Source organism: Nothoprocta perdicaria, unplaced genomic scaffold, assembly GCF_003342845.1.
Source record: "Nothoprocta perdicaria isolate Ctin4 unplaced genomic scaffold, notPer1 scaffold_60, whole genome shotgun sequence".
NCBI classification, from domain to species: domain Eukaryota; kingdom Metazoa; phylum Chordata; class Aves; order Tinamiformes; family Tinamidae; genus Nothoprocta; species Nothoprocta perdicaria.
Window position 1 is genome coordinate 1,841,405 of NW_020455866.1, and position 25,391 is coordinate 1,866,795.

Below are 25,391 nucleotides of genomic sequence, written 5' to 3' on the forward strand. Positions count from 1 at the left end.
TCTTTCTTTCTTTCTTTCTTTCTTTCTTTCTTTCTTTCTTTCTTTCTTTCTTTCTTTCTTTCTTTGTTTGTTTGTTTGTTTGTTTGTTTGTTTGTTTTCAATAGACAAATAGATTTCAGTTTTTTTTCTTCTACTAAGAAATCATAATCTATAAGCTAAAGAACCAAGCTTTCTACCACTAACAAGGTTATAGGCAGTTTCTCCGAAAGGTAGCTAAGGAACTGTCAGAAAAATACCCAGTTAGCCTAGATGAGGAAGAGAACTACCATTCAGAGACATCCAAAACCATGAGAGACACTGATAAACTGTCTGATTTTCCTACACTATTTATACTGGCTGACAGAAAAAGGTACATTATGCTACTTTTTAATAGCTTCCTCACCTTCCTAGAATGAATTACATGCTTGCAGAGTGGTGATGGTAAACTAGGATTCATAGCTATCATTATTAGCTTAGCAAGATCCTTAACATCACCATAGCTATTTGTATTCAGTACCTATGAATCATCTGTAATATATTTTGATAAATAATCTGCCCAGAGGGACATCAACATTGCATCTGAAGAACAGCACAGACTGATCCTGTGCAATGTGTTTTGCTGCACTCTGTGAAGTTAAGTCTTGGTATAGATACATGAATCAAGGCTGTGGCTATTACCAGTTGATTTCTCCCAAAAAATAAATTATTGAGAAGCTTTTCCAGAAGTACTGCAATCAATTGTTACTCATGGCTTAAAGCTGATGTTTTCAGCAGCAGTGTACAATCTCATTCTCTCTGTTGGCTGCTGATGCATCATTACATTAGAACCTCACCTAAAGGAAAGCAAAAATATTTGGCCTTAGTGGAAGGTGTTCCTTTGAACACTGTATTCCAAGATCCCTCTCAACAGCTTTGAAGYGTTCAGCTGAATTAATTTTCTTTCACTAGGCTATGCAAACTGATTCTGTGTCCATTAATGAAGCTGAGACATTAAACAAAGCATGTGAAGATGTGAAGACTTGAGGCAGCATGAAGCTGATTGTGTAAGAGAAGAGCCTGAAATGGATTACAAAAGATAAGGCAAAGGGGAATCCCAGAGGTCATCAGCATAGTGGCACACTGGGGCTCAATTAACACTATATGAATCAGTTTTCTAACCTATTCTTAAAATGTCTCCTGCAACAGTGGGAAAGGATGTGAATTAACTCTGTTCAGCTACCACTGAAGGGCAGGAAAGGTGAGGCTGGAAATTTCAACTGTGTCAGTGCTGCTCAGACAGCAGATGCTTTTATCTGTTACTGAGTGGACTTTAGCTTTGCGTACAAGGAAACCACGTTTGGAGTGAACAAGAAATCCTACTTTTCTGTGGCTGAAATTTCTGCATTGCTATAGCAGAGTGGTTATGCTTCATTAGCACAAAGACCTGAGGATATTCTGAAAATCTCATATAACACTATAAAGTAAATGAGATTAACATCCCAGTAAGGAGCAAGAAATACTTTAGTGGTAGCTAATGCAATAGTTAAGGTAACAGGAGCTCATGGGTGTTTCTTCTGACTATATATTTGGGCTCAGAGTTTATGCTGACTCTGTGAGTGGTCTTCAGCCTCTTCAGGTGGCTCTAGATCCTCTGCCCTTCCCTTGTTTATGTGGATATTAAGAATATATTATATATATATTACATATTGACATTAGGACAGCAGGGGAAAGTGAGGCAGAGGGTCCTGTGTTTCATTCTGTATTTCAGGTGGCCCATGCAACTTAAAGCATGGAAGCAATGCAGTCATGTAGACCAGTCATGTGTACATCCCAGAGCCACGGTCATAGGTATTTCCTTTCAGTATGGCATGTTGCAGACTCCAGAAAGGCACTTTTGTGACTACAAGGTGTCTGAATTGTAGCATATCCTGCAAAGCTGCTGTGCTTACTGTGACACCTACACAAGGGACTACATGACCTTTCAGCCCAGTGCATGGAATTGTAGTGCTTTGCGTAGCTGTAGTGGAGTGAAAATCCCTCTTGATCCTGCTGATATATACATGCACCTTTGCTCAATGCATAAATATTTCTATGGTTTTTTACTAACGGCATCTAACTTGTCTGAATGTTATGTGCCATCAATTTATTAAGAAATAAGATCTCATTTTTAATACAACCATTTTCAATGAGTTTTTTTTCAAAAACCTCTTGATTCAACCTAAAAATGAAGAAAAGACATGACTAAGAAAGCTTATGGACTACCACAAGTTAACCTGAAGCTAGCCTGACAAATGTGAATTCTACAAAATAGCTTTTATATTTAAGGTGTATTTATATTTATTACTGTATTAGTACAAAGGACGATAATTCTTAGACAATCATTTGTCTCATTCAGAAGTGAGACAAATTTCTATTCTCCATTTGGATGGCATCAATGATTCTGAATGCAATGGGAGGTTTTATTCTAATATCTAGCTATTACCTATTGTCTGATTATGGTTTTAGGTGTTTATGAATTTCAAATACATTTTTCTGAAATTAATTATTTTAAATTTTTACTTTTTTTTTTTTTTTTTTTTTGCCTACACTTGATATATCAATACAACTGGTAAATACAAACATCTTTCAAATTCCAGTGAAAAATTGCATTTAATACATTGCAACAAACACAAATGTGTGTGCTCAGCACCTTATAAATGAAGGGTCATTATATAAAAAAAGTAGTTTAGAGTGTTTGATATGAATCYTGAAAGCAATGGTGGAAATTTACTTTGAAACAGAATAAATGTTTATATACCAATTTGTTTCTTTTATTATTTGCTCAGTGTTAGAAATTGATTTCATTGGCTATTTCATAGTGTGAATTTAATGAATTCACTCATTTTAGACCAAAGGAAATTTTACATACTGCTTCTAGTACCTATTTGAGCCATATAATGGCTCAGTGATGATATAATGGCTAATGAGCCATATAATGCAGATATAACTGTGTATGCCTTCCACAAATGGGCCATTAATTGGGAAAAGGGTCAAAGTATGAAAAATAAAGCTCTATACAATCTCAGGAAAGAAGAAGGGTTTAAGATATGGGAACATCTGGTCAAATTCAGATGTGGTATTACTACAGTGAAACAAACACAGACTTTGCTTGCAGTAGAAATGATTTCTATAAAATATCAGATTACTTTCCAGGAGAAAACAGAGCTCCTAACAGACAGAGATGACTTGGCCTGCTGCTGTTGTACATCTAGTTTTCCTTTAGTCTAACTGTGTTCCACAATCCGATATGCATACAAATACATTAATTGCCTGCATCTTTTGTATGTCTTCTATTCTGAGGCTGAGTGTCATCTTAGGAGCATCATGAGGGGTCTGTCCCTGCTGTTTCACTCCTTGAGGGTTTAGGTCATAAATTCTGGGGTCAGAAGAGCATCGAGTCAGGCAGCAGAAGCCCACTGCTTTCCTCCAGGACAAGGGGCAACTCTACGGTTGGACCAGCTGAGATGACCAGAACTAGGAAGACTGAAGTATCACAACTGAGGTATTACTCAAGAGTAACCAGAGAAGAGGATGTATCTGTTTTGTGACAATATTTTGGAACAAACATAATCAACTGTAGGTCTCTGTCTTGCAGACACCGAGTGATCCCTTTCTGTCAGTTCAGTTTCAGGAATAATGAGTTCATTTCTTGTGGGATGGGTGGCTTGGTGAAGGATCAGTTGCTTTCATTCTGCCTAGGTGGTACTTTCCACTGCCAAGATGTAGTCTTTAGTGATGTATGCTATTCTGCCAAGAAACAGAATGAAGTTATCTGTTCATTACAAATCTTTAATCACACCTTTAGGGGAACTATCAGTGTCACTTCTAYCTACAAAAGCTCAAGGTTTACATACAGATATGTTATCTGTAAGTTTTCTTAGCTAAAGAGTTATATATAGTGTTCATGAACAACTAACTAAACTCAGTCTCTTGGAAATTCATGATAAAACCCTCATCCCAAAAAGACAGCAAAAATCAACCTACCTTTTCCTAGAGCCAAGCTATGGAAAGCCCCACAAGAGTCAGCACATGCACCCAATATATTATGAAGAACYGATTCACAAGACTTAAGTGAAAAGCCTAGTTTTCAATCTACACACACAGAGTCAATTATTTAAATAATATCGTAATTTACTTAATACATAATTTATAAAATTGCCCAGCTTTTATACATTTTAGAGATCAAAAGAYAGTGACAAGAGATTCAAAAGTTTTTTGTGTCCTGCTGGCTCACAAATAGTGTCATTAATAAGAAGAGTGATGGAACAAGGAAACATGGTCACTCACAACAGCCAAGCAGGTAAGTTTAATGTTAAGTCTGTAAGCATTGACATAGTTCCTTTAATTTTTCTAAAATAATCTTGTACATCTTAATTATCCTCTGCAGTCTAAAAGAATGGATTTGATAAGGACAAACAGGAACTATTAATTTTCAGCAGTGTGATGTTAAAATAACTGATCACGCACGGAATAAAAGAATAAAGATATTCATCTTCAATGTCAAAACACAGTACTCTTTTGTGAAGAGCATTTGGTTTATAGAYTATACCCTCTATTAACCTTTGCATTTTCAAATTAGTAGGAAATTGACCAAAGAATACAGGGTATGTGAAAAAGCGTGGCATATATGACCTCCATATCAGCAGTTTGTTATCAGTTTGCTATTTTGCAAAATATGCTTAAGATATTTATTTATAAAATTACATAATATCATGTGTTTAGAGATAAACATGCAACATGATACACTAGAGAAACATTGTATTTGGTTAATTTAAGGAATGTAATGCACATTTGTAGACTTTTGTCTTTCAAACACTGTACTTCTGAAAGGCAACACAAAGGTTACATGGTTAGAAGATCTTTTTTTTTTTTTCTTCAGATACTTGTAGCAAAAAGACAAACTCAAATGAGATCATGCCCATTTTGATGATCCCCTTAGTTCCTGCAATCAGATAAGCCTGCAGCTGGAACAAGATCTGCTCTCTGTAAATTCAAAGTGCAGTTAAATTTTGCTAATTTATATCAAGTTAAAACCTAACTGATTAAAAGAAGTTTAATTACAATAACATTCTAAAGTATTTAAGTGTGTCCTATTTTATTGATAACCTGCTGACTGCATGATTCTGGTAAAATATATTCTGAATCTTCCAATTACCTCATCTACTGACCTAATTGGGAATACAACTTGATCATCTTATATAACCATTACATAAATGGCACAAAGGCAATCAACCACAGTCATAAAATCATGAGAATCATAGAAACTAAAGATGTAGAAGATGTAGAAAGCTTTAAAAAAAGTTCTATAAACAGCTTTTTTTTTTTTTTTAACTCTATAATAATAAGATTCTGCTTTATTAAAATCTGTTCTTTTAGGGCATTTGTGTATGTTTTATAAACAAGTGTAGAATAGACATTTATGAATTCTATAACATCAGTCATTTGGGAGCAAATGCAAGATTAGAAGAAAGGATGCTGTAAGGAAGTGATAAATTCCAGGGAAATAGTGCAGAAACAGACATAAAATAAAGCTGAAGAACATGGAAGATGAAGGGAGAAAGAAGTACTGTCAGTGGTTGTTAGGCAGAGGAAAATGAAACCGGTCATGACAGCAAGATGACACTACCTAAGAATTAGTTGTAACAGAAATTGTGTGATATTTCTAGAATCTAGATATGAAAAAGGTGCAAAATTTAAATGACAGGTTGTGGGATGTCTAGTCATCCCTGATTTAGAAGACCCATCTCATAGAACAACAAATATTTCATCAAAGATTCCCTCCACATGAGTGCTTGAGCAATTGAGGGTAACACCTGGCAAGAATTTCAGTACCAGAGAACGATTTTTTTTTGAAGYTATAAGGAGATCCTAATTTACCTGATACCATTTGTGGAATTAAAGGCAGGCAAGAATCAGAGCTGATTGTGAGAGGACTACTTGTGCTACGGATTTGGTGACACAGAAATATTTCATCCAGGTGGGTTGAACAGATATTTACCTGTTTATTCATTTATTTATTACTGAGAAAAATAGAAGTTACTTGGTGGTAAAAGACTATAGTGTATCATTCGTGATATGTTATCCACCTTTCCTTGAGGATTTCACTGGGAAAATTTTGTAGGACTTATCGGACATTCTCCTTAGGACGTATTTTTATAGCTTTTCATGGACTTGTAAAATCGTTATTCCAGAGGAAATTAGACTCACACAACTGGGTTGGGTCATGGGAATCTACCTCTTCCTGGATTCTGTGGAACTAGGTATTATCCAGCCTGGATAGAGTTATCTTATATACRTCTTATTTTGGATTTTTCTTTATTTAGAAAAAAAAAATAGCTGAAATAAATTTGAAATAAAAATTTTCAAGTAGGAAAATGAATCTGAGCCAGGGTAGAGGCCTATACATTTGCAGGAACCTAGCTAAAGTCATATGAAGCTTCAGCTACATCTTTTTATTTCTTTTTGGCATCATTGTAAGAAATACCATTTGTAGTTACAGGACGATCGTACACTGGTCAAGTAATTATGTAGCTCTCTCTGCAATACTCTTGAAGTTAAAATGTTTCCTCAGATTTGCCACTTTCTTTGAGTATCCCTTATGTGGCTTTCTTCAAACTAGCACAGCAACATAATGCATATACTAGTAAGTCCTGTTTGCATCTGTTTCATGAACTGCAGCTTAAGYAGGCTCTTCAATATGAGATGAGAATTCAACCTGAAAAATGTTAAATTCTGTATTTGTACAGAATTTCAGTAAAATGGTCACATTCTTATGAGTTTTTATCAGTGATTTAGATTAGGTGAGCACACCATTACCTCAGGGTTTTGTTATTTGCATTTTCTGTGTAAAGTTGTGTATTACTATTTCTAAAATAATAGTGGAAGAAAAAGCTGACTTGAGATAAACAGAGTAAAGTGAGTGTACATTTATGGATTTAAGTTTTCTTTAAATTATATACATTTCCTTCAGGAGCCTGAAATTAGCATTACTCACTCACCTAAACTGGAGCCAAAATTCAGCAATTCCCAAATCTCTGAGAAACACGAATTGACAACTCTTAAATAGCAATGGAATATGCTACTTGTACCTCTGGGAATGTAAAGGGAGATAGTGGATATTTGTGTAGTACAGTGCTAGAAACTTAGTTAATATTGAAACACATTTCCATAATCTTTAGGATTTAGGAATGTGGCAAACAACTAAAATACACATAAATTCCATGTATTTTTCATTTTTATATTCTCTCTCTACCACACTAGATTATTTAGATCTCATGGCTTATTTTGATACATTCAATGGTACTATTATTAATACTTTCCCATTTTCTTTCACTGTTAGGATTTGACAAGGATTTTCTTTCACATTGAAAAAAATGGACTGTCTGAAGGATTTCTTTATAATGTTCCCATACCTTTAGCATACCTTGCTGAGTTTTCAGCTTGTTTTCTATATTGCACTCCTTTCTGAAAGATGATCTCAAAAACACATTTGATCTTTTTCTATTGGTAGTGAARGATCATAAACAAATGTCTATCATTTTTTTTTCCTACTGAAAGCCTTTATGATTCCACTGAAGAGGAAACTGGATTAACTCCGTAGGCAATGGACCATAAGGCAATAAACTGATACATTGTTAATTTTTATTGCTAAAATGTCTTTCTACTACTCTGGTTCAAAATGCTGTTCATATTTTCATTATTGCTGATTTTTATGACTGAAGTGGTAAATCCTTCTAATATTCTACCAATATTTCTGTTGAAAATATTCTACCAGTATTTCTGYTGAAACATGTCGGCTGTAAGTTGGCTGTAGTAAGCAGTGAGGCAGGAAGTGCAGCAGTATCTCCATCCAGAAACTAAAAGAGACTGGAAAATTGTAAGTTMTGGTAAGTTATTGGCCAGGGATAGCAGGGGCCTGGGTGAGTGTTCTAGGAGTTGGCTCTTGAAAAGCCTCAGGAGAAGAACATTAAATGCCTGATGATGAAGGAGTAAAGGATATGAAGTAATACTAAGAAATGTTTTTAATAGGTGCTTAGAAGCCAGCTAAGCAAATATATGTGATTTTGTAATCTCTTGTGTTACTTAGCACTTTTACGTATTGTTAAAGTGGAATGAGAGCAGCAAGACTAGATTCCTTAGAGCTTACAAATCTGTGAGCCCTCCAGATAGCACCCAATTCTTCTCAGACTGCAGAGGCAGTTGCTTTCTACGCTGTGCTTAATAGCGTATTGTAAGTGTCATGTTTGTTTTCTTTCCCAACTTTAGTTTCTCATGCTTACCAATTATCTTGCAGAATGAGTCTTTACTGAACTGATTGAGYCTTGCAGTCTTTACTGAACTTTACCATGTTACATCTGGCTAATATAAAAAATGGTTTGAAGGTTATCAAGCTACTTATTTTTCATATTTTGAATTTAGTTTGTTAAATAGCTCTGATTCCAAAAAACAATCTACTCCACCAGACTGGGTTTTTGGTCCTTCAGGTCCATTAGTCTACTTCCAGCAATTGCTTTGTCTAATGCTTCAGTAGAAGGGAGAGGACAGATATAATATAATTTTCCAACGGTGTGAATAAAAGCAATTTTTTTTCTTTAATCCTATGACTTCCCCAAAAGCATGGAGTTACATTTCTCCTGTCAGAAGTAAAATTTAATTTTTTGTTCTTAAAATGATCAAAGTTCAATATGAAACACTGAACTCCCTGAAGAAACAAATTTCATAGCTGTCAGCAAACTACCTGGACAAATATTCTCTTTTTTTTTGAGATCACTTATTTCAGTGTTCTTCTTATGGTTAATATTCAGTTGAGCTTAGCATAGATATTCTGGAAGTCTAACTGCTTAGAGGATACTGAAGTATATCAGAGAGAACTTCAAGTTTATCCCTATGGTTACATAAAATCTATTTAGTCCCTTGTACTGATATGGTACTTGGTTTACAGTCTTTGTTGTAAATTCAGTAATCATCCTGAATTAAATGTCTGTATGGAGAAAAAAATAGATGTATTTATGAAGTAGTCACATAAGTATGTGTAAAATTATCTTCAGAGATCTTAATCAAAGTAGCCAATATTACAGTTTTATAGGAAATACAGTATATCATTCCATAAAATTCCAGCTTGGCACACCACCAGTGTGTTACTCACTAAACAGGGATGTAAATAGAGATTAAATATCTAAGAGCTACACTGGTCATTGTAGCCTGTAAGTTAGAGCTTCACAAGCCTTGYTCAAACAGTGCCTAATACTCTGAGCATCTAGGAACTCTGGCTGCATTTCTGTCAGTACTGTGCTATCAGCCAAAATCTTAGCATTGTTGAGAACTTTGTGTTTATACCTAGGTTGCTTTGCTTTTGAGTTCCTCATCCCTAGCTTGTCTATGTGACCTGCCACATTAGCAATTTGCAATTTTTTTTTTTCCCCAAAAGACAGTGATGCTTCTTTTCTCCCACTCCATAGCCTAATGTTTTAAGAAACTGCACAGGGAATGCATTACTCAGATAAAATCTAGTCCGATGAGACTTGGATCTTCCAGCARTTGGACTATTTTGATGTTAACTCTGATCTGGCACACTTCTGAATTGCAGTATTTATTGGACATCAGCCTTTCTTTCCCCATTTAATAGGCCCATGTATTTAACAAGCTACTCAAGTGTCCTATGGGAGGACTTATGTATCAAGCTGCCTTAGCGGTAAGTATGACAAAGCTGAGTCTGACATTCAAGGTGCTTTACAGTCCTGTCATAGAAAAGAAACATTTAATGTGATCACATTAATTCACATGAATGTTTATGCTTTGATTTTTAAATGGACTACTCAGGTCATAAGATACTAATGTGGTAGTCTCAAGACAGCATTGACCCTTGCTAAGATGCAAATTCAAGACTGAAAAACAATTCAATTCAAGCTCTATTCTCCATAGGACTCAATAGTTCATTAGATTTGCATTTGGTGCCTGTTTCATTGAGACCTGCTTTAAAAAATACGTGATTGGTAACAGAGCACTGGACATAACACCTCTATTTCCAGATGTTGGTAGGGGAATGATACACCTGTTATTCACTGAAACTCAGCTTCCAGTTTTGCCACATTCATAAAAGAAAATTTTCAAGGCTCCCTTGATTTTTGTCAATACAGATATTGATCTAATATCTTCCTCAGTGTATTTATTTACAACATTGTGAACAGAAATGAACATTTGGTCTAATATATGCTTCAAAACAATATATATTTTTATAATAAGACTCAAAACCAAGTAAAACTACACAGTTTAAATGGGAAAATTGAAAAGATTTTTCATCACTGTTGATAGTTTTAATTTACTTGGAGCACAGATGCAGTAGAGTTTACTGGTGCCATGTTGAATTCATTAACATATTGCTTAATACTTTTATGCTTAAAATATGTTTCTTATAACTAATGGCATCTMTTCTTCCAAGTTATTTAAACTTGCATTGAATCAGTGTTATATATACATTAAACTGTCAGAGGTGATAGATTTGTATGCTACTGAAAGTTGCTATTAAGATGGTGTATATGTTTTGGTTGCTTTCCCAATCAGCTTATCATTAAGTGTGTGTTAAGRATAAGTATTTCACTATGTCAACTTTAATGTTCTTTATAGTGAGAATGGATGTACTTTTATTATCTATAACTATAAAAGTCCTAAAATGTAGAAAAGTAGAAAAATAAAGAGAGCAAGCAGCAAGAGACCTATCAATTCAAGAACTATTGAAAAATAGCAGTAAAGTTGTAATCAGGTAGGTCAATATTCATACTTACCAAATGTTTCTACTCACTGCTGATGTTCAAAGAATGGAGCCCACTTSTAAAAGAAAGAATCTGTCAGTTCAATTGGTATAGGCCAATCTGTGGCAATTTTGATCTAATGACCTTAAACASAGACAGCTCAATATTCCATTACCTTTTCTCTGGAATATCCAAATGAATTTAAAATTGTGTTAACATTGTTTTTAATGATAAACATGAATAAAGTCAATACAATAACAAAGATGAACAATATCAGACCTATGTTGCATTTGAAAGGGTGAGCTGAGTGACTCATATTTTCTTCAGCAGTCAAATAACTATGTCCACTGTTTGCCTTTTGTGCAGCAGGAAACAGTATGTAATTCACAGGCTTTAGTTTCAAGACTTATTGAAATTCAATTTCAGAGGTAGTGAAAGCATCATAAAAACACAGCAATAAATCTGCCCATATATGCTAAACCCAGCAATCTATCAATTTATATGGCATTCAACATTTCCTCTCTCCTACAGGGAGTAAAATCTGTGTATTAAAATCTGTCCATGTCCATTTGCAAAGAAATAGAATAACTATTTACCAAAGGAGAAGCCTCTCTGTAAAGTATTCTGTTCCTATGTTCTAAAGCTCTCCCCAGGAATGAATCAATTTCTCCTGATCCTCTTGCTGTGGTGTGATTTTACTATTTCTTCCTGTGCTCCTTCAGTGTGCAGTTTTCTGAGGAAAAAAAAGAAGGATGCTGGCAATGTGACCTGCACTGTGATGCTGTTCTCATCTGTCAGAGAAAAGTGACTTGTCCTTTTGTGCTGCCCTTGCAAGGTGCTCAGCAACTCACCCTTCTCTTAGGATTTGATGAAATAACAGTTCAGCAACTGAGGCTTTCGAACAAACAGCATATGCACTTGTTTCAGAAACTGTTAGGCTTATATAGGGCACAATTATTCATGTCTATACATCTCTGCATAAAACAGATATACACACATACACACAAAACACAAGAGAACACCTCCTTAGAGAAAGAAGATGCAGTTTGTTTTTAGAGAGTGATGTTCCCCTAGCAAACAAAGGCACTGGATTTTCTGAGATCTTCACAAGATCTAAACTTGCAGGCACAGTTATCTTTGTGCTTAAAGCAACTCAATAATTTCAGGGTAGTCCCAACACTCAGGTAATGAGACCACATACAAACAAAACAGGCAAGAAAATGGTGTACAGTGTAAAAAGAGTTATAAGCTATCACCAGATTTATACATATAATGGCTTAATGTAGTCTCTCTCCAGCCAGTTAAATTAATCCTTTCAGCAGAAGCAATATAAATTTAGACTACATTTTCCAGATGATTTTGCTTACGTCTGATTCCCTTTCAGCACATAATGTACTATAGCTCTAAGAAAATTAAAGCTTACAAGTGTAGATGTTTATATGAGTCAGCAAAGCTGGCATAAAGTTGATGACACTTTGCATGCCCAAAGGAACTGACATTTATTGCTTAATGAAGAAAAAAATCTGATCTTCAGGTTGATTACAGTGCAATAGATAAATGGGCCAATAAGTCTATTTGAAAACATTATCTTGTGCTTGCATAGCAATTTATGTAACTCAGATTGCAAGAAAGAACAAATGGGAACCTAACCCTCTAAAGGCACAAGTAGAGAATAACTCAACTGAATTCAAAATACTGCAGTTTCAGCTGATATTAGTTGATCTGCTTTAATCTTTGCTAGCTCTCTTAGGTAGCACTTTTCTCCTGTTGAACTTTGTCTTCATTTGAGTAAGATGCTGGCTGGATTTTTTGCAACAAATTTGTAAAGGTGTTGTTACTATCTCTATCATTTACTTGGTCATTGTGAAATTATTCTGTGATATAGCAAATATAGCCTTTGACTCCATACTATGCTGTGTATTGTCACTTTGCATTATTTTGATTTTATTTCATCCGAGAATTAGCAGATCCCAAAGTAGAAATTAGAGACAGTTATGAGCAAAACCAAAAAAAAAAATCAAAAAGCAAGCAAACAAAGAAAAACCACCTAGTGATAGAGAATATCACTAGGTGTGTCTCTTCTATGGTTGTCAGTGGGTGTTCTACGTTTTACCTTGGGTGTATATACCTGAAAGTTTCAAATTAAAAGAATTTATCAAATTTATAATTCTGGAAACAGATGTGTTGTGAATAACTGGCTTAGCCTTGCAAAGAAAAAAAAAAGTATTTCATAAGAGTTTCACCCAGCTGCAAGTATGACTGGAGGAATTTGAATGACAAGCTCAGGGCTGGGGAGACAGGTCATATCTACACCACACTGAAGATGGTTATGTATGGAAGTGCTCATTTTTTCCTATGATTTTGCCAACAAATAACTGTGCTTTTTTTGATTCAGTGGGAATTTACACGGGAAATATTATGTTTGYTTAGAAAACAAAACAAAACAAATACTATCAGATTAGAATGTGGAAAAGTAATTTGCTTTTAGAAGATATATTTCATCTGGAAATATACAATATTTTATGCATATATATTTTAGATAAAAATACATTTTTAGAAATCCCAAGGAGATTATTTATTTTTGGCTTATCTCAGTGTTGAAATGGTCCTCTGATGGCTCTCTGAAGCTGTCATCCTACAGGCTTTTATGCATAGTCACTTCTTTGGGAGAGACTAGGCTAGACCTGGACAAGGAGTCATGACAGGACAGCATTGGTCAGTACTGTGCTGCAGCATGGAAGATGTCATTTGGCCAGACAGTTTGAATGAGAAAGAACTGTGGAGACTTCAAGCTCCCTTGAGATATGCAGAAAAAAATTGGTATCTATGAACTGTCACATAACTAAAATTTCAGATTTGGCCCAAATGATGTACTTAAATTCAGTTTGGATTGACTGTGACAACCTCAGTGTTTAACTTTTTGAATAGAAACCTTCTAGTTTTGGAGGTAAAATTTGTCCCAAAGTTCATCCCCTCATGAATTACATCCCATCAATTACATCTCAGGGCCTTGAAGATATCAAATAGGACAGAGGCCTGATTCTATATGATAGTGAATGTATGGTTTTAATGGGAACACAAATGTGCTCCCCAGAAGACAGGAGTAACTTTAAGGAGGAATATGCTGTAGATTTGTGTCTTTAGTACTGCACACTGGCTGCTTTGTACTTCCATATAGCAGCTTTCTAAGTCATGGATTTGCCTAATTTACTTATCTGATGGGACAAACACACTTGTTAAATTGTTAAGCAAATGATTTCTGAACAGTTCTCTATCTAAAGTATATTTATTCTTTGGAGCATTTTTTGCTCCATGTGGAAGTCATCTTTTAGTTGACTTTTCTTTCCTTGGATGACAGGAATATTCTGGTATTTATTTTACAATCAAATTTTGAAGAATAATCTTCTAGTAAACAATAAGTTCAAATATTTTCAAGTATTGTCTGAAAATATGAACAAACATAAATTACAGGGAAATCTATGTGGGAAATTTCAACTGTGTAAATGCTGGAATTTTKAATCATTTTTAACATTCAACAAACATTTGTAAGAGCACTATGAGGTAGCCTTCAAATCAAGCATTAGATATGCAATCTATGTGCAAATACAAGCTTCTTAGTATAAAAGATCACAGTAAGCAAGTTACTCTTATCATTAGAAATCAATTTACTAAGCTTTAGTTGAAATCTGATCTAAAATGCAAACTATTTCCTACGAGGCTCAGAGAAAGTAGACTCTTTTTTTTTTTTTCCAGAGAGATACAGGTTTGAAAGACATACAGTACGAGACTAGCCTGTCAAAGGTGTAGAGAATTTTAAGCAGTTTTGGCATTATCATAACTGTATTAAGCTATGTTTGGTTTTATCATGCTGTGTCCTTTGACATTCTGCTTTGTGTGTGTGTGTTGTCTGTCAGTCACAGAGTCAACCTGTCATAGGGGATCTTTACTGCAGAAATGGTACTACTCGAAAAATTCAAATGAGCAAAAGGAAAAAGAGAAAGGAATACTTGACAGCTGAGAGAAGAGTTTTTGAGSTGAATCTCAGTCTCATTAAATACATGGTTAAAGCCCTATACAGAAGTGAGGTGACTTAGAGGAAAAGACTCTGACATATTACTCAGATAGCATGTACTGAAAAAAATATTGCTTTAATCTCTCTATAGTTTTCATTAGTAAAACGCTATATGCACTAATTCAGCAGCTAAACATAGGTTTTTTTTAATGTGAAAATATAGTATCTAATGTTTTTAAAAGTTGTCTATGTGATCTACATTTAGCATGAGGAATACAAAAACAGGATAAATTCAGCTGAATTTCCTCTTTTGGACAATTTAAGACAGTTCTTTCCTATGTTGTGTTCCTATRATCCACAACTATGGTTGTGGATCTGCCCAGCTGATGGGAGCAAGTGATTGTTTGGCATTGCATTTTACACTATGTGTTATCAAACCACATACTTGGTTTTGTCAAGCCTACTTGCCTGTTTGAAAGTAGGCCTGTTTGATTAGTAGGCCTGAAACTCTATGATTAAATCTGCACAAAAAGAAAAAAAGCTAATTTTGYTTACCCAGGAAATGTCAGAACTTCACTGGCTGGACTAATGAATTTTCATGAGGTACCCTGATGATTTTGGACTATATCTCAACCCAGGGCTTKTTCAGGGTTTAGGACTGGTGGAGGATCATTCCTAGAAGGCAATGTGGATGAGAAGATGAAATTTTAATAATATGGGTATGGGTTGGTCTATGACATATGGCTTCAATGTCATAGAAAAATACTGGCCTATTCAACTTGTTTTCCTACAGGTTTAATTTTTTTTTTTTTTTTTTTTTTTTACATTGTGGTAAATTGCTGCTCTAACTCCTATTTCTCCTCCACAGCTTTGGCAATCAAAATGCAAATCTATTACATTCTCTGCACAGTTTATCTTTTTTACAAATCTAGTAGATTGGGAGGAGTTAAAATGGCTGTGGAAAGGACTGGAGTTTTTGCTCTGTTCTTTAGTTTCACAGTTGTCACAGCAATTCACTGGTATCTCCAAGGTTCATGCTAGAGGCATGTTAAAATCATGATGACGTGCTTTATTCACCCTATCAAAATTAGAATTTAGCTTCAAAATGATACTAAAGGTAAGTGCTAAATTCTTCAGTGGAACCTTCTTTGTGCTAAAGAAGAGCTCTGGAAAATGAAAAGGCTTTATGAAACACTCTAGAAAACTCACTATGTTTTTGATGAATATGAACAAACCCAAGTAATCCTGCAGTGTTGTAAAGTTCAGTTATTGTAACATTCAATTTCAGTGCTTTTGGAGTATAAAGCTTTTTTTTTAATTTTAAAATTATTTTTATGAAAATTAATTTCTGTGTTAAATTATTATGAAGTTAAATATAATTTTTCAAAAAAAAGGGGAAATGAAAAAAGAGGAAACCCATCACAAATCAGAAATCACCATAACACAGGGATTAAGAATTGTTCTCTCAAATTCTAGACAAATAAAAGGTGAAAGAAAGAATTATCTCATAGCTGTTGGAAATGCTTTCGAAGCTTTGTTGGTGAAAGATGCTCTTTTTTTCTTTCCTTTTAGGAACCAAGAGATATTACATTAGAGACCATTAAAGATATTACAGGACACCATGATAGTTCAATTTGACTTCCAGATGCTAATATAAAGCTTTGAACTTTATGCTTGCAGTGGGCTCAGCTGTTTTTCTGTAAAGAAAATTTGGATGGTATAATAAGGAAGAAATKTTACCAGTACTGAGAGAGAACTATGGCTATAGAAGAGTTACTCCAGATAATTGAAGGACAAAGAAAGATTCATTTTAATCAGTCTAGTTTTTCCTGAACAAAGTATGGTAAACCTTTGCTGTTTTTTTTTTTTTTCCATGTGTTTGTGTGATATTTAATTACATTTGTAAGGTTAGATGAAAAAATGTATTTTCCAATTAACCTTTACCTCATTACATTTTCATTCTAAATTGTATGCAGCTTTCTAAAAACCATGATATTAAGCACTATCTGATCATTTTATTTCCTGTTATACTCACTAATAATCTGTTCCTAAAGCAGCATACCTTTATTTAAAATTCTCACCCTGAAAATATGTTATGCTCTACACAGATTCCCACTGATTTAGGTCATACTCTGCATTTTACATATGCTGAATGTTATCTAATTCAATGAGCCTTTTGCATGATGTAGGGCAGGCTTTTACCTTGCATTTGAGCAGAAGTTGCAGCAGGGATTAATATAACACATAAAGATCTAGCATAAAGGAAGGGAAGGGAAGGGAAGGGAAGGGAAGGGAAGGGAAGGGAAGGGAAGGGAAGGGAAGGGAAGGGAAGGGAAGGGAAGGGAAGCGAAGGGAGAAAGCTTTTGAAAATGGATGGCACAAAGCTAAAACACTGACATTTCTTTACTTCCACCTGGGAAAAATCCTTCCATCCTTATGGCTGAGTTGTCAGGTATCGATATTAATACTTCTGTGATTCATGGAGAATTTGCTAATAAGAAGTATGGACTTTTTTCACCTTTTGGTGGAAAAATAAAGATGAGAAAGGTAGGTAAATATCACTGAAACAGAATGAAAAAGAGTCAGGTATCGCAGGCATTATTTTAGTCTCTGATTAACTTGTTTTCACAGCTACAACAAATTATATAATTTTGTGTGCTTTTGTAGCAAAGGAAGAACCATACAGCCATATCCAGACCAAGGTATGAAAAAAATAAAGATGATGTTTTGCCTTCTAAGATCATTTAGTTTAATCAAAGCTTTATTTTATTTTATTATTTTATTTTAKTTTAGTTTAGTTATTGTAGATCTACATTGTTTGCATATGCATCTGGGAACTGAGTGTCTTCTAGGACCCGAGTTTTAGCCCTTGTTTAATTGACTTATCTTTAAGCTGAGTCTGGATTAGATAAATGTCAGACTTTTATGATCTCTAGGGGAGCTTGTACAGACTCAAATTAACAATGATTTGCCAACATTTGTTAAATACTTCATTTGATGTGAAGCAGAAACCTTTCCTCTGAAATAGATCATACATGCCCATAATGCCTGCAGGAAAAAGAACAAAATCAGCTTGCAGCTGTAAATAACTACTSAGAAACATAATACTGTTATTTTTTTATGCTGGAATAAGAAATAACCATTCACAGATATTTGTTTTGGTGGAAAGGTAGTAAAGAAAGGGAGTTAATGAGTTTTCTGAAGGGACAAGTTGGTCATCTTCATGGCAAAGATAAATATCTTAAGATTCTCCATCCTTTACTTAACTCATCTTCCTGGATTTAGAAACATAAAATTAACATGTTTAAATTTACTCATGCTGTAAGCAGGTATAACTTCTATTAATGCTGATGAGAAATGTACTGAACTTAGTAGGGCTGAAGTTACTTAATTCCCCAAAACAGTTTATAATTCATTTTCATGGCTGTGATCATTTCCTTCCTCTAGCATAATTATATTGCATGCAACATAGATCTCAGCATCATTATCTTAGAGTTACCCTTCACAATCCCTTCTTCAAGGATTTCTATTGGCAGTACAGAAAACTACCAWTGATTTAGAACATGGGAATGAAAGAAAAAAAACCCTAATAAGAACTTTCAACTATTCTCTATTCTCCATTCGTCTTATATATCTATGTTAAAAACTTGAGAAATGGATTATCAAATTCCTAATCACTTCATACTTTATTTTTACAAATCATTTCTAGATTTTTGGATAGAATTTCTCTAATGGGAATAATAAAATGCTTTAAAAAAATCTGAACTAAAAAGCAGACAATTGCAAAAAAAAAATAAGACACATGTTTATGTAGACTTGATCCCTAAGTACTTAAAGCCAACCTACTGCTGAGTTTCTTGTAATATAATAAAAATTTTAGTATTATAGACACTTGCTTTTTTTTTTCTTTACAGTTTTACACCTAAAAATCTTTACAATTTTAATGTGTTCAAAATCACCCAGAATGTCTTAACAATGTCTGTTTCGTTTATGCACCTCGTGATATTTAGGCAGCATTTGTCCAGGGTCTGWGAATTTATGAAAATAATCTTGTGCTGCAGTCCTAGTGAGAAAACTTTAACTTGAGCCCCAAGGGAGATGAAGAAAGACTAAACTCCCATGTGCAGTGCAAGGAGACATTGTCAACATCCATTGCTCTGCCCCATCAAGCAATCTCTGCCACAGGCAACTCCTTGGGTCCATGSAGCACGTCTTTGTAGTCAACAGGTTCAGAAGGCCAGTTCTTTGAAAGAAAATGGCTAATTTAATTAACTAGAGTCTCTAAGTGTCAACARACAGAGAAATATCTGTGGGTCATGGAGACCAAGTCAAGTGCCAGGATGTTGCTAGGAAACAGCCATCGACTCTGCTGGTGATGGCTTTTAGGGTGAAGTGTGAGAAAATAAAAGAATTGTGAAATCTYAAGCTACTTTTCCTTTAGGTTGCATTTTGGAAAATATTTTTATACTTAGCTGAAATTTTTGGTCTTACAGTTGTTATTCTGTGAAAAGAGCAAATAGGGCACCACATGCACATGGTTGTTAAGTTTCAGCTTMAGTTTCAGATCCTTTTGACTAAGCGCATCACCAAAAAAGGACATGATCACACCAATCCAAACTGCATGAGACATCTCATCAAACAGCTACCTTTGACCATGAAGCCCCAGCCTTACTGAGCAGCATTCCCATCTGGATGCTTGGGGAAACAAGATAGTCCTGGCATCAAAGATTACCATGGTACATGGGATGTGGGTGGTAGACCCTTCACCCACTGACCTGGTGAAGAGTAGATAGGCTACTATTTGTTATCATCATTATATTCCAATCTAAATTATCTAAATGAAGTAGAAAGGGTAACGCTTCTGCTGCTTGGGAGATAGGAAGAAGGTGGTTTCCATCTCCTATCTGTATTAAAATCAATTACAAAAGAAAAAAAACCACTATCTTGTGTTATGAATTTTACTTGGTAAAATCTGCATAACAAAGTGTTCACTAAGATACATATCTTAGACTTCTAGACAAATCCAGTGCTCTAGGCAGCATGCATGAAGTCAGTTACTACAGTAGACCTCAGAATATGAGACTGACAGTGTACTGTCAAATTAAAAGGTAGCTCATCATTCATCAAAACAGGTGCTCTGCTACCAGTATGCAAGATATTTTACAGCTAGAGAGAGGGACCTAGGTGATTTGGAAAAGGTTGCTGCTCTGAAGATGTGGCCACTGGCCTATCCACAAATATTACCTTCAGTATTACCTTCACTGACTAGTCACCAGGTCAAGAACAAAACCATGCTGAGATCTCTGCAAGACAAATCCTCTTTGTTTGTTTTCTTTCTTAATCCAGCAAAGTTTAATTAGATAATTAATTAATTAATTAATTAATTAATTTTTCAGTCCTATGGTCCCATGAGCCTGATCCAAGTCACTGAAAGTTGCAATAATGTAAATGTTGGTGCCTTTAATAGGTTTAATAATATTTTTCTTCAGTAATGACTAAATGATGTTCTGGACATGGAGAACTCTGGCCTCAGTTAGAATTATGCTAGTGGTGCAAGTCTGAAGCTTCTAGAACACAGAAAGTTCTGGATTACCTTATATTTGGTAGTCTGATGGAATTATTTGAAATTAAATGGGTCTGGGTTRACTTAAATACAAACTTTACTTTGGGACTTTGAACTATATGTTCAAAATTTACAGTTTTTGAAACTCAAATTTTAGAGCTATGGTGCTGACACTGACGAGAAGAGTCCCTTCTACACCCAGAAGCTTAATGAGAAGTGCTGCTGTGATGTACTTCCAAAATTACTATATAATCACTTATTTTCATTATATCCATTACATTGCATATTTTTCCTGAATGTTAGAGGTGCTACCTAATTATGTTGTAATTAAATGTGTTTCATCAAACTGAAGAACTGAAGACAAAACTGGTAATCAGTGATTTTTTTCCATTCACAGACCTGAAAAAAAAAAAAGGCATATCTTGTAATTAGTTTAAAAATGTTTACTCTAGGAAAAGTAAATCAAAATTATAATATTTTTTCTTCTCATCATCTGGTAGAATATTTTAGCACATATTTGCAATGCCTTACAATGGTTTTATGACAGGATATTAGTGACAATCAGCATAGTCATACTAATARCTATTCAAGAGGTTAAAAATGTAGCTCCTAATTAAATGTAATGAATAAGATGATATTTTAAGTCTCAGTGATATTTTCAATATAGGCTATAGCGCGGAGCCTTCTGGTGCCTCCCGCTGCCAGAGTAACACTGAGTATCAGAGCACAGAGGGAAATGAGTGGCATGTTTCTCTCCCCACTAYGCTGCACCAAAGATGAACTGAGCATCAGAGAGCCATAGCTAAGTGCTGACTCCCTCATGCCTGYGTGAACTGAGTGCAGCAGAGACTTTTCAGAGCGAATGTACCTTCCTTGGTTTTGCCTGCTAGAATTTTATTTGTATTTAGCTTAATCATGCTTAAGTCAGGTAACGATGAGCCATTCTGCTTATTTATGGAGACTCTTTTCTGATGGAAAATAAAGAAGTTTTCCTTCTGAATAAAGAGACAAGCCTATCGTATTTCGATAGCTCGATGTGTTCCCCTACAGTATCCCTCCACACAATATATCTGAGACTAGTATCTTTTGTAGGACTATTCTTGTCCCCCCAAACTTTGCAAAGACTGGCCAGAGAAATTAAACAGTCAAGGTGCTGTTCTTTATTTTATTTTATTTTATTTTATTTTATTTTATTTTATTTTATTTTATTTTATTTTATTTTATTTTATTTTATTTTTGTTTTATGGCCAAATCTAATTCTTCCTCTTTTGTAGATATTTCTGCTCTTCAAGTAGCAACAAATCTTTCATTTTGTGACAAGCTATTTCCAGGAGAAGAAGTTATGATACGACAGAAAATTACAGCTTAAGTGAGAGGAAAGAGAAGGAGAAGATGATATCTTATAACCCTCCAAGCTAATCCTGTTGTTGTAAAAAATACGCCTATTAATAGACTATAAAGATGAAGGGAAAACAGGTATGATTTACAATTTTAAAAGGATAGTTGCTAAGCTGAATGTTTTCCTAAGGACTTTGAACTGCTTTTTGATAGTGATAAGCCACTATCATTTCTGAAAAATGCCTAGCAATAGGCATGGAATTTAGAGATACTGCATAAGCAGGCAGAGAATACTCTTGAAACCCAATCACATACAAATTGGAGATTAATAGATTGCAGCTGACTCCAGTGTATGAAAGGAATATAGCAAAGCCTTCACACACCTTCAGTTTTAGTTCATCATTAATTTGTTTTTGTGATTCACTCTTACAGAAAAAAAGTCAGAACTGGGAAGACAGATCAGAGACATCTCGACCACACYGCTATGAAATCAATCGAACCATTTACATAGTTGTGAATTCTGTACATGCACATCATTCCCTTAGAAAAAGAGATGGATTTGCAAGGTCATTTTATTGAAGTCATCAACAAGTCTGCCATTGCTGCTTAGTGTTAAATATATTCTGTCAAATAACGAAGTCTCTATGTGGGCATCTCCTGAACTGTCTTTGAAACAGAACTCTTTTCTGTGGTTTGCAAGGTTGTTAACTTACAAAGATTCTTAAAAACTGTTCCTGAAGGTTACTTGCCTGGTGCAGTCCAGAAGTGATATCAGGATCTCTGGGGCCACTACTAAAGCTAGGATATACTATTTACTTCTCTAGACTCTTGGCTACTCCTGTCCGAAACGCTGGTGCAGTTGTCCTGCCTTGACCAATGCTATGTCTTCTCTAGTGAGCAAGCCTATCTGTTTACAGAAGAAAATCAAAGTAATGTAGTTATATTTCTAAGGCATCTACTTCCTTTATTTTGTTGCTAACACTGTGGTGTTAGGTAAATCAAAGTTCGGGGCTGTAAATATGCCTAGCACAGCACGAAACCTCCCTTCTACTCTGAACTGTGCCATGGATTCACAGGTATACAGGCCTTCAGCAAGAAAGAACCATAGTAATAAATAAGATTATTGTATGATTTTTGTTCARTGCCTTTATTACTTTGTTCTTTCCATGTCCATTTATATTGCAATGGTAATCAGAGGTTATGTTCAATTTTGTTATTTTTTAAGAAAACAATTTTCGCATCCCCAATACAAAGTGAGAGAGATTTCTATCACTTTTAATTATCTGTAAAAATAATATCAATAATCTGTTCCTTAATACATTGTAATACTTGTTAAATAATAAGTGGGAGTTTAGTCCTTAGTGTATTATGCAAGTTCATCCTACTTTGAAAATTTTTAATTATAGTGACTTTGGGGAGGGTAATGTTATGTTATAGAGAARGACTATGTTAACCTTAACTTGAATCATACTCATATGTTCTTTGATCATGCTATTTTAACTCCCTGTTCTTTAGTATTCCAGTATATCAGATGAAGGCAAATACTATTTTTTTTTCTCCCATCAATATGAAAACATTTTTTTTATTGAGTAATAAAGAATATAGGCTAGTTCTTTACCTCAGGAGAATAAGGCTTATTCCACGGATTTTAGTACATTGTTCTTTTATGCTAGTTGAACATATATTTCCTGAGGTAGAAAATGTTTATCAATAGAATATTTTACCAATCACTGGTAAATGTATTTATGGGTTTTCTTCTTTCAGCTCTGTCTTCCAATACAACCCTAAGAAATAGTGCAAGCATATTTATTTTTAAGTTTCTAAAATAAGTTCCAGAAATCCTGATTTTCTGAATTCATAAACATTTGAACTCTCGTAAATCATAATAACAAAAGATGAATTCAAGCCAAGTAGCCATTCAGAGGTCAAGGACCTAGAGATTTACTTATACAAAAGCATTTTAAGCAGGATTATCAGTTAATTCTTTTTATTTATTATGATTAAAGTTATGTCAATTTGTGGTCACAAATAAAAGAACTGTCATTATTCTCCTTGCATCTTTTACAGAAAAATGAATGCAAAAAAAAAAAAGCCAAAAAAAAAAAAAAAAAAAAACCAAAAAAAAAAAAAACCCCAAAAGCCTATCTGCACATTCTTTCAAAACAAGAATAACTAATAAACTACCACCTGCAGGAGCCTGTCAGCTACATACGGAGTGGAGAATTCATTTTTGTAAACAACTCACTAGTATTTCAGCTGCTACTCTGACATGAAGGAAAATTAAAAGTATTTTCCCCAGAAACTATATATTCCCTGAATGAAATCCCAGGCTAAATACTATGTGGGAGCTGTATCACTAGGAAAGTAAGATTCCCCTCGACCCCCTAAAAGTGACTACTCAAAGGCATTATTTACAGCCAGAGGTTAGCCTAGAAGAAAATTTCTATTGAAAACYAAAATGGTACTGTAGTTATTACAATAGGCGTTTCCTTCAGTGTATAAAAAAGGATAGCTCAAAAAGCATCTTTTTAAAGTACTTTTTCTTGACAAAGAAATGAGTTTGTAGAATTAAATAGACGTGTGTTTTCCTCAAATGTTGTAGACAGAAATGGTAAATATGTGCAGTTATCTTCATATTGCAAGCACAGATTCAGCATGTGTGAGGAGCTAAAGAGCTGAAAAATGATACAGTACTTACATCCCTTAGGAAATGGCAGTAATGTTAAGAACAAGACTGACAGAGCCCAGTCTTCAGCTGATGCAAACTGACAGAGCTCCATTGAAATAAATGGAGCTATTGTGATTAATGCCAACACAGAAACTAGTCAATAGATGCATTGCTTTGAGGCTTGAGGTTTTCTAAGATTAGGTATTTGTAAGTGTTATAGATATTTTATTTGTTGTTCAGGACAATGCTTGTATCTCCTGCAACCCAACTGGTATCTTAAAATAATTAGAACAAATTCTAATGCATTCTAATCTGTCAGTCCTCGAATCCTTTTTCAGGCAAAGCACTTTCAGACCTCAGAGAACATGCAGTTGCATTACAAAATCATGTTTTGTGTGGAAATGAGCAGCTTACTGAGTTGTGAATGTGTGCCAAACCTGGCTATTCTTTCCAGGGAGCTGAATAAGATTCCGAATGTGAATAAATTAACACAGTTGAGAATAAGCCTGTCTTTGCCTTGGAATGGATACTTGAATTTAGATAAGAGACCTAAGTGAAACGGAGATGTTTAAGTCTAAACTAGCAAGGCCTAGTAAATCTAAATAAAACATAATAAAAGACCACTTGTGTTCTTTCACATGGTCAGAAGTATGCTGGTCTCAACACTGCCTAATCACTTCCACGACTCAGGAATGAGAGAGATAGAGCAATTCTGCCTAATATTCTACCACACACTGCCCTGGTAGGTGTGCTTTTAGCGACTTAGAGTATATTACCAGCACGGAATTCTCCAAGAAGTTCTCTAACTTCGTCTCATCTTTAAGAACAGCTGAATTTCTTCTCTTGGTCTTAATCTGCTATCTTCTCAGCTGAAAGTCAGCAACAATATACCTAGGGCCAAAAGCTTTCATGTAGAGCCTTATCAATAAAAACTATCGGTGACAGGACYTAATGGTTCCTATGGACCATAGTCCATAATGGACTCAATATTGTCTCAAGTAGACATATTTCAATGAATACTGACCAGTGTATGGCAAGGTGGGAATATGTTATATGTTCCACAYA